Source organism: Sus scrofa, chromosome 17 (assembly GCF_000003025.6).
Source record: "Sus scrofa isolate TJ Tabasco breed Duroc chromosome 17, Sscrofa11.1, whole genome shotgun sequence".
Lineage (NCBI taxonomy): Eukaryota > Metazoa > Chordata > Mammalia > Artiodactyla > Suidae > Sus > Sus scrofa.
The window spans coordinates 29820792-29836346 of NC_010459.5; positions in this window are offsets into that span (position 1 = coordinate 29820792).

Consider the following 15555-nt stretch of genomic DNA (forward strand, 5'->3'; position numbering starts at 1 on the left):
GGCCACTGGGGTATGATGAGCTAGTACCAGCGAAGCCCCAATGACATCTGCGTGTTTGTCCTGTGTCCATCCATCCTTCGAGGGCTCCAGGCACGTGACTGAGTAGATAGCAAGTCCTCACGGCTTTGGGATGAGAAGTAAAATCCACTAGCCTTAAGGGTCAGCCCCACTTCTCAGGAAAGACATCTGGCATCTTGAAGTTATTGCTGAACAACCAAGCACCGGGAATTGGGTTGGGGTCTTTTCCTTGACCAACCCCTATTCAGGGGTATCTTAGTTCAGGTTCTCTGAGCAGCAGACCCTAGGCCAAGCATCCTGGTGGGACTGATTTATCAAGGACGTGCTCCCAGCAGAAGCTGGCGTGGGGTTGGGGGGGGGGCAGGGAAGGAAGGGGAGCTGAGGAAGGTGTGCCTTCTGGTCAAACCCAGCCCCAGCCCAGACCCCCGGGAGCTTCGCCTTGTACATTACATTTCAGAGATTTGGGGTGGGGGTGGGGGTCACCTCTCTGTATCTTCAAGGACATTCCAGTGCTGGTGAAAAGGACCCAAGGGGCTCTGCCCAGGTGCCAGGATGGTCTGTTCACTATAGATGCCAGCCCAGGAGCTCTGCGCCCACACCCAGGCTTCTGCCCCAGGGCAAGTCTTGGATTCCAACTGAGTGGACGCCCAGCTTAAAGTCTTTAAAGAGAGGCTAGGATGGGGACCCATACCTTGTAGGTTCATGTAAACAATAAAAATCACTTGCAATGTAAAAAGCCACTGAGCATCCTTGTTTTATTGTACCCATTTCTGAGTTCGGTAAACAGTGCGTTTCACCTCCCCAAGTGCACATGGCTGCACCATACTGGGAGCAGCCCCGTTTGCTGAAGGGCGCCATGTGCCAGGCAGCCTTCCAGGTATGTTACATTAATTAACACACAGTCACAGCAATGCTGGACCCGAGCCACATCTGCGGTCTTCACCATAGCTCACTGCAACACCGGACCTTTAACCCACTGAGTGAGGCCAGGAATCGAACCCACATCCTCAAACAGTCTGTGACTTAACCCTGTTGCTAGCTCGGCTGAAGGCACATTAATGACAATAATAATGAAAATAATAACTCGCACAAGGTCACAGAACTCATGAGTGCAGGGCTGAGATTTGAACTCGAGTCTGTCTCCTGAACTTGGTCAGGTTGACCAGGCTGCCGCTCAGTGCCCGGTGCTGTACGTGACTCTGGGAGCCCCAAGAGAAGCAGCCTTTTCCTATTCACCCCGTCTCCCCAACACCTGGCAGGGGAGTTAAGACATGCACGCACATTTGCGAAGGAAAAGAATAATTATCTGACAACCGTGAAACACTCTGGCCTAGCGTTTAACATGTACCAGAGGAGCTCAGCCATCATCACAACAAAAATTATGAGAAATCAGCCTTGCTAAATCATTGAGTAAAAATGTACTGAGTGCCTGTTACAAGCCTGGCATCGTGTTAGGTTCTGGGGGAACAATTGTGAAATCAGAGACTTGCTCCGCAGCCCAGATCAGGCTTCATAAACTGGGCTGGGCTGTCCATTCCTAGGGCCCCCGTCGTCCCCGTGTGGAGTCTGACAGCCGGCCTGGCCGTGGTCACCAGGCAGTCCTGACCCCCCGAGGAAACCCAGAGCCACCCTCTTCACTTCCATCAGGTGAACCATGCAAATCCATTCCTCTTCCCTTCCTCCCCCTCCCCCATCACCGGAACAGGGAAAGGCCTCAGAGTTATGATGAGAAGAAACTGAGCTGCGGGGATAGAGTTTCAGAACGAATTCTGAGTCACTGGATCAGGTTTCCAAAAGTTGAAAACCCTGAAAATATTCCTCCACCACCGGGAATCAGGATCACTTCCTGCAACTCCTGTTTGACCCCACAGCCGGCGACCGTTAACTGTTTCTAGGGGAGAGGATTTCATTTGAATTCTTTTCTGTCCTCTCCATCCACCCTTTTTGTCTTTTTGGGGTTGTACCCGCAGCATAGGGCAGTTCCCAGGCTCGGGGTCCAATTGGAGCTGTAGCTGCTGGCCTACACCACGGCCACAACAGTACAGGATCAGAGCCGCATCTGTAACCTACGCCACAGCTCATGGCAACGCCAGATCCTCAACCCACTGAGCGAGGCCAGGGATTGAACCTGCACCCTCATGGATGCCAGTCAGATTCGTTTCGGTTGAGCCACAATGGGAATGCCCCATGTGGCCTTTTAATTGAGGAAGAGCTTATATAAAAATGCTCCCTTCAGTCCTTCTCTAGGGCTTGCTGAGTAATGGTGGGGATGAGTAAGTTTCATTCTACGGTGAGGTCACCAAGGACCCTCCCCTTCCAAGCCCCACCTTCTGCCCCTACAGGGGAGGTGGCGGTGAGGGAGAGGGTTCCGAATTCCCAGGAACAGAGGCCAGGTCCCTGCTGCCAGAGTCTGGGGCAGAGGGAAGCTACCCCTTTTGGCCCATCTCCGGAACTGAGTCATTACTAAGCATGAAAAGTGTTAGAATTACCTTGGGTTAGCTAGAAGCCAGATTGTCTTGTGTGAACCTAACTGTGGTATCACCATGTTCCCAGGGGACCATAGATCTCTCCTAGCTGAAAAATCCTAGATTACGGAAAATTGAGCCCTATTCTGCATCCCACAAAAACCAGAGCAAACTCCACAATCCACCACAAGCCTCCACCTTCAGCTGTCAGAGAGACATGAACTCTGCAGGGGAATATCCAATTCTGATTTCAATTTAATCTGTGTGGTCAATTATTTGTATTAATAGTGGAGGAAAATAAAGACTCTTTCGCCAGAGTCAATTCTGTAATTTTAGAGCCTTTAAGACATTTGAAAATGCCTCGTGCAATTATGTGGCGCTTAATACTCAGATAATGGAACAATGAAAGATGTATGTTTGCATTTTGTAAAATTAAACTGTATGCAGTTATTTATCTTTTACCTTAATTGTTTGAGCTTGTTTCTAATGTAAACTGTTGTAATTTTAAATAAATATAATAGAAAAAACTTTCATAGGTATCAAGAATCCAGAGTAAATTTACTTTGCAAATAGGCTTTGTAGGTATGTTTTATGCTGAGGATCTTAAACTGACACTTTCATTCAAAAATATTTTGAATTACTCACCGTTTGCTTCTCTGAGGTCAGACAGATTTTGAGGAGACTAGACTTCACAATGGAGTGTGGGCGACTTCTTCTACATCATTCCAAATCATGAAAGGTGGGAAATATATATATAATCCATATGCTGGAGGGTTGGAGGTACATTTGTGGCTGACTTGCTGAGGATAGTGAACTTTGTGCTTTCATTTTTACGTCCTTCCTTCACTCCGGTTTCCACTAGATTTGCCTAATTTCTTCTCTATTCTGGTTAGACGTCTCAAAATCTGTTAGCTTGATAGGTTATGAGGCTTTTAGATTTTAGGGGGATAAAGCAAGTAATAGTATATGAACACCATCTCTAAGATTTAAATCATCCAGACGAGCCAGACATGTTGTTTAAATTCCGACGTTGTGCATCCTGCTGATGTGATACGCACACACTGCAGACACTTCCATGGTAAACAAAGAGTGGGGGTAAAGGAAAAATGATTCCCCTAGGACTTCAAGGCATTGCAGGAGCATCTCACTCACGCTCACTTTTGCAGGCTTGCTCAATCGTTATCTTGCTCCTTTGGTGTCCCTGGGTCACTACAGCACAGGACATAGGAGGATGAACGTTGAAACCAGGTGCCAATTCCAGCTCTGTCGTTTTCCAGCCGTGTGACCTTACATGTCACCTGAACGCACTGTGCATTGGTTTTCTTATCTGAAAAACAAGCATCATAAGAATACCTAGGTCACCAGGGAGCAGGTTGTTGTTGAATAAGAATTGAATGCATTCATGTATTTTAGAATACGTTAAAGGATACCTGGCACATACTGAACTGTGTGTATGGTATTTCCAGGAGCCACAACATGCCCAGAGCATCAGACGTGAAGACCGAGTCTCATCAGGTGTTCTCAGCATCATCTTTTAGTCAAACCCCTCTGCACCAGTTTAGAGAATTAACTCTGACCTCACTGGTGACCCCCTCACCCTAGCAGAGTTAAAAATTAAAGAGGTGGACGCCTCTGTAGGTTCTGCGATTCCAGATGATAAGATATATTGGCATTCCCCGGGATGATAAGAAAAAATTTTAAAAATAAATCAAATAAAATGCAAAAAAGAAAAAGGAAATAAATGATGGCACCTTGGTCCTGTGCATCATCAGAGGTGCTGTGTGGACACTGAAGGAGGGGGGAGGGGAAACGAGTGGGCTGGGACATAAAACCACGACTCTATTAACAGTGTGAAGTTCAGGGGGGTTTTCTTCAGGGTCTGTGTGAGGGTAGAGAAGTCTCTTTCAACAGAGAGAAGTATAGCAGTGCAATTGCTCTGGACTTAAAAAAAAATGACGACAGCATGTAAAATATGCTACCTATTTTGTAAGCAAGGGAAAGTAAACCTCTACATTTTAATGCACTTCTGTGTGTGCTGGGAAAAACCTGGAAGTTTATGTAAGAAACTAAGAACAAGACCATCCAGTCTCAGGTGTGGGGTCATGGTAACCAGAGAACAGGGATGACGAGGTGATATTTTTATTCTCTATCTTTTGACATTTTCTGGGTTTTAAACCATGTGATTTTCTTACTCAAAAATATTACAAGTTTGAGGATCTACACATAATGCTAGCTTGTCTTATCCAAGGGAGAAAATACCTAAGTAGACAGTGTTCCTGTGAATTCTTTTTTTTTTTTTCTTTTTCTTTTTAGGGCACCCATGGCATAGGGAAGTTTCCAGGCTAGTGGTCAAACTGGAGCTGCAGCTGCGGGCCTATGCCACAGCCACAGCAATGAAGGATTTCAGCCAGGTCTGGGACCTACACCACAGCTCATGGCAATGCTGGATCCCCAACCACTCAATTAACCACTGAGTGAGGTCAGGGATTGAACCTACATCCTCACGGAGACTAGTTCGGTTCTTTACCGACTGAGCCACAACAGGAACTCCAGGTTCCCCATGTTTACAAATTCAGCAAAATGTTTGCATCAACTGTATCTTGCAATCTCAGCAGCGTTTATAGATGTTCGCAGCCCAGTGGTGCACAGCAGTGTGAGGCATGTTAGTTACTAAGCTGTGGCTGATGCTTGGAGCACAGGTGGGTTCTGGGCCCCTGTCAGGACTCCTTCACAGGCTATTCCCTAGGGAAGCCCAGGCCACCCGCCATTCCTGGATCTCTGTCTTCTCCATAAAGCCAAGTGTTGACAACTTCATGTCTTACCGTCCCTACTGTTGAAACCTTGTAATAGTTGTGAAGGAACGACCGTGATGCTTAAAAAAGCTGTAAACATTGGTCCTCCTCCCCCCAGGGCATGGTGGCCGCTGGCCTCCCTCTCACCTGGGAGAAGAGATGCTTTTCGTCCTTCATTTGTGTCGCCGTGTCCCATGCTTTCCGCTGCGCTATCAGTATTTCCACAGAAAGCATTTTGTTGTTTAATGATTGAGGGAAACAGAGCCCCATCAGCAGCCCCACAGGCCCCCGTCCGGCCACACCAGTGCCTTCTGGGGCCCAGATGCTGCAGTGCGCCTGCCAAGCCCGGAGGCAGCCCCTCCCCGCAGCCCCGCCTGGAACGTCACGGGCATTCATCTCCTGAAAGCCTGCTCAAAGTCCTGCAGTAAAGTAACCTGTTTAGCTTTGCGTAAACCAACATCTCCCCAAATCACCTAGCACTACCCGCTTCTTTCGAAGCACACTTAAGTGTTCTGAAAAGTTCTGGCCAAAAGCACGTCAGCATCTGGAAAGAGATGAACAGCGCCTCCTGACCTCACACCAGCCCGCGAACTCCAAGGACGCTGGGCTTTCTCGCGATAAAAAGCGGGTCCCGGACTCTCGCGATAAAACGTGAGTCCCGAAATCCGTCAACACTCCTTCCCTGGCTTCCTCCCTGATTCACTTTGCACAGTGAAGTCGATCATACGTGAGTGGTAAGTGTTGAGGTAAACTGGGTTTTTTGTTTTTTGTCTTTTTAGGGCCGCTCCTGCGGCACATGGAGGTCTCCAGGCTAGGGGTCCAATCGGAGCTGTAGCTGCCGGCGTACATCACAGCCACAGCAACACCAGATCTGAGCCGCATCCTGCGATCTACACCACAGCTCACGGGAACGCCAGATCCTTAACTCACTGAGCAGGGCCAGGGATTGAACCAGCATCCCTCATGGTTCCTAGTCAGATTCTTTACCTCTATGCCACCACGGGAACTCCCATTGAGGCAAACTTTAAAGACTAATCTGCCCCTGACAAAATCAGGGGAAGAAATGAAATTCTCACTCTCGTTGCCTGCAATTTAAAGACACATGCACCCCGTGTTCACAGCAGCACTATTCACAATAGCCAAGGGGTGGAAGCAACCTAAGAGTCCACGGACAGAGGAGTGGATAAAAATGTGGTACATATACACAGTGGAATATTACTTAGCCATGAAAAGAACGAAATAATGCCATTTGCAGCAGCATAGGTGGACCTAGAGGTTATCATACTAAGTGAAGTAAGTCAAAAGAGAAAGACAAATAAAGGATAATGCTTATACATGGGATCTAAAAAAGGATACAAATGAACTTATTTACAAAGAAGAAATAGACTCAGACAAAACAAATTTATGTATCAGAGGGGACTGGGGGGAGGATAAATTAGGAGTTTGGGATTAACAGACACACACCACTGTATATAAAATAGATAACCAACAAGCACCTACTGTATAGCAACTATACTCAGTATCTTATAATAAACCATAATGGAAAAGAATCTTTAAAAGTATATGCGCATGAGTGTGTGTAACCGAGTCACTTTGCTGTACACCTGAAACTAACAGAACATTGTAAATCAACTATATTTCAATGAAACTTTTTTTAAAAAGAAAGGGAAAGATGCTTAACAGCTTTTTCTCCTTGGAGGAAAATTTTCACACACTGTCTGTCAGGCTAATATTCATTTTCAGAAGAGGTCACCTTGCTTTTGCCTTGAATCGCTTCCATCCCAGACCTGTGAGAAGGGAAATCTTCCTGCTTTACCTCCTTTTCCTAAACTAGCAGGAGACATTTCAGCCGGGCCCATTGCCCTGACCTCTGTGTAAGCACATGGGGCCCCGTAACCATCACCTGTCACCACTGGAGCTGCTGGTGGTGAGACCCGGGCTGGCCACATCCAGACAGCAGGAAGCCAGCTGGGGAACAAGTGAGTCTGCCTTTCAGACCATCTTTGGGAAGAAGGAGGACCCTGCCACCTGGGCGTCTGCTGTGTGGCGATTTGATGGTTAAGGGACTGAAATTAATCGTGGCCCTCGTGCCAATCATACAGTATGCCTACCACTCCAGGACTGCACTGTGTCTGTGCCCCCCTGGGGACCCGGGCACTGGATTTAGCCTGACACCCACATCCATTCAGAGCTGTTCCCCATCCTCCAGGGTGTGGGCCATATCCCCTTGGTCACCAGGTGGCATTTGTTTCCATAGATTTCCATGAACCAGGGCAACAGGGTCCACGTTTTCTCTGGCTCATGAGACTCATTCTACTGAGACAGTTTGTCCAAGTTCAAGTGAAAAAACCCAAGAGGTTTCTCAGCCCTGCTGTCATCTCGTGAATTTTTGATGCAGTTGGAAACCACATTTTCGAGGCAGGAAAGTGGGTGAAGTGAAAATTGTGTCTGGAACTCGTGTGTGTGGGTGTGGGTGTGTGTGGGGGGGAGGTGTTTTGTTTCTCCAAGGCTGTTCCATAGGTAGTTTAATTGGGAAGGAGAAAGATGCTATGAAGTCTTCAGTGGGTTCTGATCTTACCTATGAGAACAGACACTCAAACCGGGTAAGCACGGCTCCTTCTGGGAAAGGCTGGTGCTCACGCAATCCTACCCGGAGTGCATGCCTGTGGAGACACCGCAGCCCCGGAAGCACAGAGACTGGCTCTGTCGCTTGTCGGCTGTACCACTTGGGGGTAATTTATTTGACCTCTCAGTTTCATTCTCCTGATACATACAAATGACCTGTTGTGGAGACGGCACAGGACATTTTGTATTGCACACCCGAAAGCAGAATATCTGGCACAAAATAGCTTCACACGCCCCTCCCCCTTTCCTTTCTTCTCTCTCCATCCCCTCCCTGCCCCCGCTTCTCCCTCTGCTGGCGCCAGAGTCGGGACCTCGTCTCTGCAGTCTCTGCCATCTGTCTGTCTGTCCATCACAGGGAGGAGGCTCTGGGCAATGGAGTGTACAGCTCGGTGACAAGAGTTAACAGCACCATAGTGCATATTTGTGCATGTTTGAAAGTTGCCAAGAGAGTAGATCTTAGCAGTTCTCATCACAAGAAAAAAAAAAAAAAAAGTGTAAGTATATGCAGTGGTGGATATTAACCAGGCTTATTGTGGTGAACGTTTGCACTATATACAAATATCAAATTTATCTATGGTGCCCCTGACACTAATACAATGCTGTATGTCAATTCTGTCTCAATAAAACTGGGAGGAAGAAGAAAAAATAGTTTTTAAAAAGGACAGGAGAAGATCTGAGTGTGTGTCAGGAGTGTGTCAAAAGCTGTGGAAAGTGTGGAACTGCAACTGTCCTAAAATACAGACACAGAGGGGAGAGTCACTAGGGCGGCTGACATCATTCTTTCTTTCTTTTTCTTTTTCTTTTTTCTTCTTTAGTCACACCTGCCGCACATGGAAGTTCCTGGGCCAGGGATCAACTCCAAACCGCAGCTGCGATCTACGCCACAGCTTCAACTGACACTACAACTACAGCATTGCCGGATCCTTAACCGGCTGCCCCACAGTGGAAACTCCGGCTGACATCATTCTCATCTGGGGCTCATGTTAGTGACCAGATATAATGACAGTAATTGCAAAAATGGTGTCTGGTAGCATCTGGCACACCCCTAGGGCCACCGAATAACCTTCTGTGTTAATAATACAAGTTCATTCCGATTTTTGAGTTAAAACTCCAAGTGCAGAAATCCAGCTGTGCAGAGACTAAAGGAGACTGTCCTGCTTGTCTCCTGAGCCAAGGCCACTCGTGCAGCTTTGCTGTCCTCCTGTAGATGGCGCTCTGTGACTGCCCTGCAGCCACATGGCCGCTCCTCTCTCCCCCTTCAATTAGTATTCATTGTGCAAAAATAAGAAAATTCCTTCATTATGCTGGCTCCCGGCGGCGATCTGATAATTAAGGCTGTGCACCAGCATTTCCATTAAAAAAAAAACCCCATTTCTCACACTGGGTTGTAGCTCAGTAATAAAAACTTGCTGGTCAGGTCTTCACCTTAGGACATTTTAAAATAAACATCACATTTCGCTTTTAGAGGGTCTATCTTCTTCCTAATGATCTACCTCAAGTCTAGTCCAAGAATTTTTATTTTCTCCGTGTAACCAAAAAGGATTTAGGACTTTATCTAGGTTTGGGGTCATCTCCGCAAGGTATCAGTTGGCCTTGAAACAACACGCAAAATGTGAAAGATATTTCAAGAGACAACTGAGGGGAATGTAATCCTTTGAATCTGGAGATTTGCTTTCCTAGAGATGCATGTGTTATATTGTTCTTTCAATCACTTTTCTTCTTTTTTGTCTCTTGTCAAATCTCCCCCAATCAGGCGAAGCTAACTTCTGAGACAGTCCCTGAGGACTTCATCCAAAGTGCATTCTTTTGGGAATTACCTAAATAATCACTTCATTCCCTAGCCCCGCTTTTTCAGGAGAAACTTGATCACGGAATTAATGCCAGGGTGGAGACTTTGCCTTCTAAGGCTCCCAGCCCTCCAAGACCAGGACAGGTGTCTGGGAAGGACACCTGACAGGTACCCAGGGCCAATCACCTCATGTTCCTGGGCAGCCCCCAGTCCAATTATTCCAATTTTTTATCTGGCCTGGTAGCAAACTGTGCATGCATCCTGCATCCCATCTTTGGGTCATAAAAAATATCTGGTCATAAAATATCTGGTTTGAGTGGGGTTTCTAGTCTATTGTATAATACCTGTATAGTTTCACACTCTGCTTCTACATGAACCACCCCAAATAAAATCCTAAACCAGTGCTGGCTTTCTATTGTCTGAACGGAAGTGCCTTCCTTTAAAATCATGAGGATCGGCATGACTTAGAAGTTTCTCTTTAACTTTCTGGGAGAACAAGGTTAAAGCTGGACTCTGAGAATTAAAATAAAATAGTAGCATCATAGGTTTTAATCATCGCTCAGCTTTCTCTGCTCTATGTGCTATGCATGCTCACAGTAAAGTGCTCCAGGCTCCCGTGTGAACTGTTCACACTCAGGAGTGACACTTGCATGCTGGTCCCCAGCCTCCCTGGTGCTGCTGAGTGCCACGTGTGTTACATGACAGCCTTGTGCTTCCCAGAAGAGACTCAGACTTGGGGTTGGGATCAGGCCTGTCACAGCTATAATGGAATATTACTCAGCCATAAAAAAGAATGAAATAATGCCTTTTGCAGCAACATGGATGGACCTAGTGATGTTAGACAGTGAAAGACAAGCATCATATGATATCACTTATATGTGGAATCTTAAAAAAAAGGATACAGATGGACTTATTTGCAGAGAAGAAACAGATTCAAAGACTTTGAAAAACTTGGAGTTACCAAAGGGGGCAGGTCCGAGGGGGGGTTTGGGATTGATACATGTACACTGAGATACATGGGATGACTGGCCAACAGAGACCTGTTGTCTAACACAGGGAACTCTACCCAATATTCTGTGATAATCTATGTGGGAAAAGAATCTGAAAGAGAATGAATGTAAATGCATGTACAATTGAATCACTTTGTTATACACCAGAAATTATCACAACCTTGTAAATCAACTAGACTTCAACAAAAACCCTCTATTGCTAAAAAATGCTCACTGTTATGTGAGCTTTCAGTGAGTTGCAATCTTTTTGCAAGAGTGACATCGAGGTTCATGGATCACAGACCACTGTAACAAATACAATAATAATGAAAAAGTTTCAAGTATTGTGAGAATGACCAGAAAATCTCCCAGAGACAGGAAGTGAGCAGATGCTCTTGGGAAAATGGCGTCAATAGATTTGCTTGATGCAGGATTGCCACAAACCTTCCATTTGTGAAAAACACACTGTGAGGCTCCAGGTCAGTTATAAAAGTCAGGGGAGATAAGAAAAATGTATCACTAAAGGAGAGTTGGGATAAATTCCTGTTAGTCAATGAAGCAAGTGGGAGCAGAAACTAGGAAACCTATTGACGTTTCAGAGTTTCAGTGTCTGCAGGAAGGGGAGTTTTCACCTGAAAACATCAACATGAAAAAGTAGAACTGCTGTTGAAAATGGTAACAATGTGATTTCGTAACAAATCAATGTTTTTAACTGAATTTACCTGTGTACTGAAGTTGCCTGAGGATAAAAAATGAATTGTGCCCAACTTCTCAGTGGAGGTGGTCCCAAAAGGCAGTGACAAAAAGCATGTCGTTCTCTGGATACTGACTCACAGTCTCTGAAAACCTTATGGTTTCCAAAGGAGACAGTTTTGGGGGGTGGGGGGATGAGCTGGGGTTGTGGAAAGGCAATTCTATAAAATTGGATTGTGATGATCATTGTACAACTATAAATGTAATAAATTCATTGAGTAATTTAAAAAAAGAATTAAAAAAAAAGCATGTAGTTCTCTAAGCCAAAAATGGACTCCGTCCTTTTCCTTGCTAGACAAACTCCTATTCATCCTTTAAGACCCAACTCCCCATGTCCCACTCCTTCTAGGAAAGATTATTCAATTCTTCCCTCATATTGAATCTTTCTCTACAGCTTTTTGTTCACACTGCTGCATGAAATTGACTACTGTAGGACCCTTAGCTGAGAAAGCTGTCCTTCCTGCCAGGTCGAGGCAGGACCAGATCTTATTCATCTTTGTGTTCTAAGTGCCAGACACAAGCCTTAGGTATAAGACTAGAGGATATAAGTCAATGTTGGCGAACATTGGATGGATGGGGGCAAGCTTGGGTTCTGGCAATGTCTTACTCTCTGGTTGGTCTTTTGCACTTGAGTGGTTATGAAGAAATCATCAATGGCAAAAAGCCAGAGAGTTTGCATTGTGGTTGCCACTGACACTTTTGGCCTGGGTCCACAGTAACCTAGTTTGAAGAGAATGCCCAGAAACCAACCTGCGTTCCAGAATGAATGCTTAAGACTTCTTGGGGTGGGGGTGGGGTCAACCCAGTTGAGGTTTTACTCCATCATTAGCCCTGGGGTGCATGCTGACCCCACTGCTCTGGGAGGAAGGTGGCTGCTCAGTTACGGGAAGCATTTGGCGGCTGGATATGCGGTCAGTTGGGAGTGAGTGGCTCGGATGCCCGGCAGCCGTTTCCTAGGAGACCACACGTCAAGTACCTGCTGAATCATGAGCTGCTGTTGGATAACAATAAGCTTCTCTGAGAAGACAGAGGAGGGCTGGGCTGGAGCAGATACCTGGCACACACCTGAGCCGCCCAATCCGAGACCGAAAGAAGGCAAAGGGGAAATGCGGGGCTTGACTCAGCAAGGGTGTACTTTCACCAGAGCTGCCTCCAAGGGCTAGTCTGTTCTCAGGTCAGGAAGGGTCACCAGAGCCACCACGTCACTCATTTTCCATGGACGGTCTCCCACTCTTTATGTTTCTTCTTGTTACCGTATGAAACCAACTCCATTTTTTTTCCCATGTATGGGCGCCACTGGCCTTCTGAGTGGACAGTAAGGGCAAGGCTGCATCTTCTAAAGGGGGGCAACTTTGTAACACTCGTCCTCAAAAGAAAGCCAAAGGGCAGTGGGTGACAAAGAGTGATCATGGGCTAGTTTCAGTGAAACTCAAGGAAAATGTTCAATATCGAAGAGGAAATAACTTGGGAGATTGGCAAGGATACAATTTTGCGATTGAAGTTTAAATACAAACTCAGAATCTGTTTTCCAAGTCCTCTTCACTCTCCTCTTAAATATCGAAGATAATTTTCTATGAAGCTTCGTATTAAAGCTCCAAGGCCTTGCAAAGGATTAGCGTAAGAAGCAGCAAGGATGCTAGGTCTCCCATTAGCATTTGCCTTACTAAGCAATGCTTACACCTTATTTGACCTTCCACATTTTTGCATCCTGAAGTGTCAAGAATCATTTTGGTGGAAGATATCTGAAAGGTGGGAGTAAGCAGTTGGTCAACTCAAAGGAGAAAAGGCATGGAGAACCCAACTAGAGCTCTGATTGTTGACAGAGCTGTTGATACAGGACAACTAAGTTGGAACTACAGTACTTAGGAAAATAAAACTAGCTAGATAGAAATTATAAAACAGCAGCTTTTTTCAGAAATATGTCTTTATCCACCTGTCTTATGTTGGAGCTATCTGCTTTTCATCTTGGGTCTCCGTTTTCTCAAATCCTAAAATTGTTTCTCCTGCATGAAACTCAAGGAAAATCCAGGTGTCAGAGAGCTCTGAAGGGTATCGTTCCCACTCTAAACCTCAGCTCTCTGACTCTTTCTTAAAATGACATGTGGGGTCCACTGGTTCCGGAAGAGAGGGTTCCTGATGGCCCCCAGCTGTACTTCAAGCGCATAGGACAATAGCGGTTGAGAAGCCAAACTTCTGATCAAATTACAGAGTTGTTAACTCAATGCCATTCTAAATATATGTTATTTTCCCCGGGAAATTGATTGCATGAAATCTACCTTTTTTCAACAAATTGAATAGACATGGTTGCATCCTGTAACATGTTAAGGTATCACATATATAGCAATCTAGACAATTTGCATTGCTAATGGATGTGTTTTCAAAAACTGCTTAATGCTGTGGAAAAATGCTTGCAATGTATCATTAAGAGAACAAAGGAGGAAATAAAAAGTCTACATACAATATGACCTTAGATCTGTAAAAATGTCTATGTATACATATTTATATATCAAAATGCTAACAGTGAGACATCTCAGCTATGTTTGCAAATTATCACATATTACTTGTATAGTCAGAAAAGAATCAAGAAAAATCATGGTCCTTGATTTTGAGGAGCTATAAAAAGGAAATCATGGGAGTTCCTGCTGTGGCACACTGGTTAAGAGTCTGACTGCAGTGGCTCAGGTCACCGTGGAGGAGTGGGTTCAATCCCTGGCCTGGCCCCATGGGTTAAAGGGTCTGGGATTGCTGTACTTAAGGCTTGGATTCAATCTCTGGTCTGCGAATATCCATATGCTATGGGTGCAGCCATGAAAATGGAGAGAAAGAAAGAGAGAAAGAAAGAGAGGTACAGAGAAAGAAAGAAAAGAAAAGAAAGAAAGAAAGAAAGAAAGAAAGAAAGAAAGAAAGAAAGAAAGAAAGAAAGAAAGAAAGAAGGAAAGAAGGAAAGAAGGAAAGAAGGAAAGAAAGAAAGAAAGAAAGAAAAAGAAAGAAAGAAAGAAAGAAAAAGAAAGGAAAGAAGGAAGGAAGGGAGAGGGAAAGAAAAGAAAAGAAAAGAAATATGACTTGGAAATTTCTGAAGATCTCCTTATATTAAAGGACCTTAATGGCTCATAGAATAACAATGTCCAATTATGAATATTTGATTTACTAAAGTATATTGAAATGCAGCCTGTGTTTAACAAAAGAAATAATGATTTGTTTCAACACATCCAGATGTAAGATAAGACCACCTGCATAAAAATACAGGAATAAAACAAATGTTAGACATTTTGGGATATTTTAAAAATATGGTCCTTCCTCAAGATTCATGCAGAGGTGAAATTTCAGAAGATTTATGAATAAGAAACTGCCTGGTTCACCAATGAAAAACATCAAGGTACTAGCTTTGTTAGTGCAAATGCGTGTCCATTTATAAAGTCCCAAATGCTGTCTACCCACAAAACGAAGCATACTGCACTACTGAAAAGTTGAAATTTTTCTTGAGCGTATCTCTGTTTTCCTATGAATGAGAAGTAGGAATTATTTCTTTTTAATAAGTCTTCTGGGAGCCATAACCTGCGTGACCCCATTTCTATGGAAGACGGTTTCATCTTCCCTGCCACTGAGTCCCCTGTTTGAAAATGCGACCTTCCCCTTGGTGAATAAAACCTCATTCGAATGGGTGTACACTCGTGCTCACGTTTTGAAATATGTTTGCATAAGAATGTATTTATGGCAGAAAAGGTTCATGAGATTCCCCTCCCTGCTTTAACTCTCTCGGGCTTTGCGATGTGTTTCCTGCGCTGATCGCATCACAAGAGCTCCTACAGACACACACATCTAGGCGTCTTGTGTGTGCCTTTACTTCCCACCAGCAAAATGGTCTCCTGACCCTCCCTCCACCCCAAGAGAAGTGGGACCGCCACTGCAGGAAGCCCACCATGTATGGAAGCACATGCTTGCCTGGTATCTGCAAACATGACCATTACAAGTGGCCGTGCATTTGTGGTCCATTGTGCAGAGGGACGAACTTGAACGGGATAAATTTGGAGGATGGGGTGCAGAAGCAATCCTCTAAACTACTGAATCAAACCAGCCCTGCCCCTAACAACCCACCCCCACCCCTGCTGCTGCTGCCACGCCTT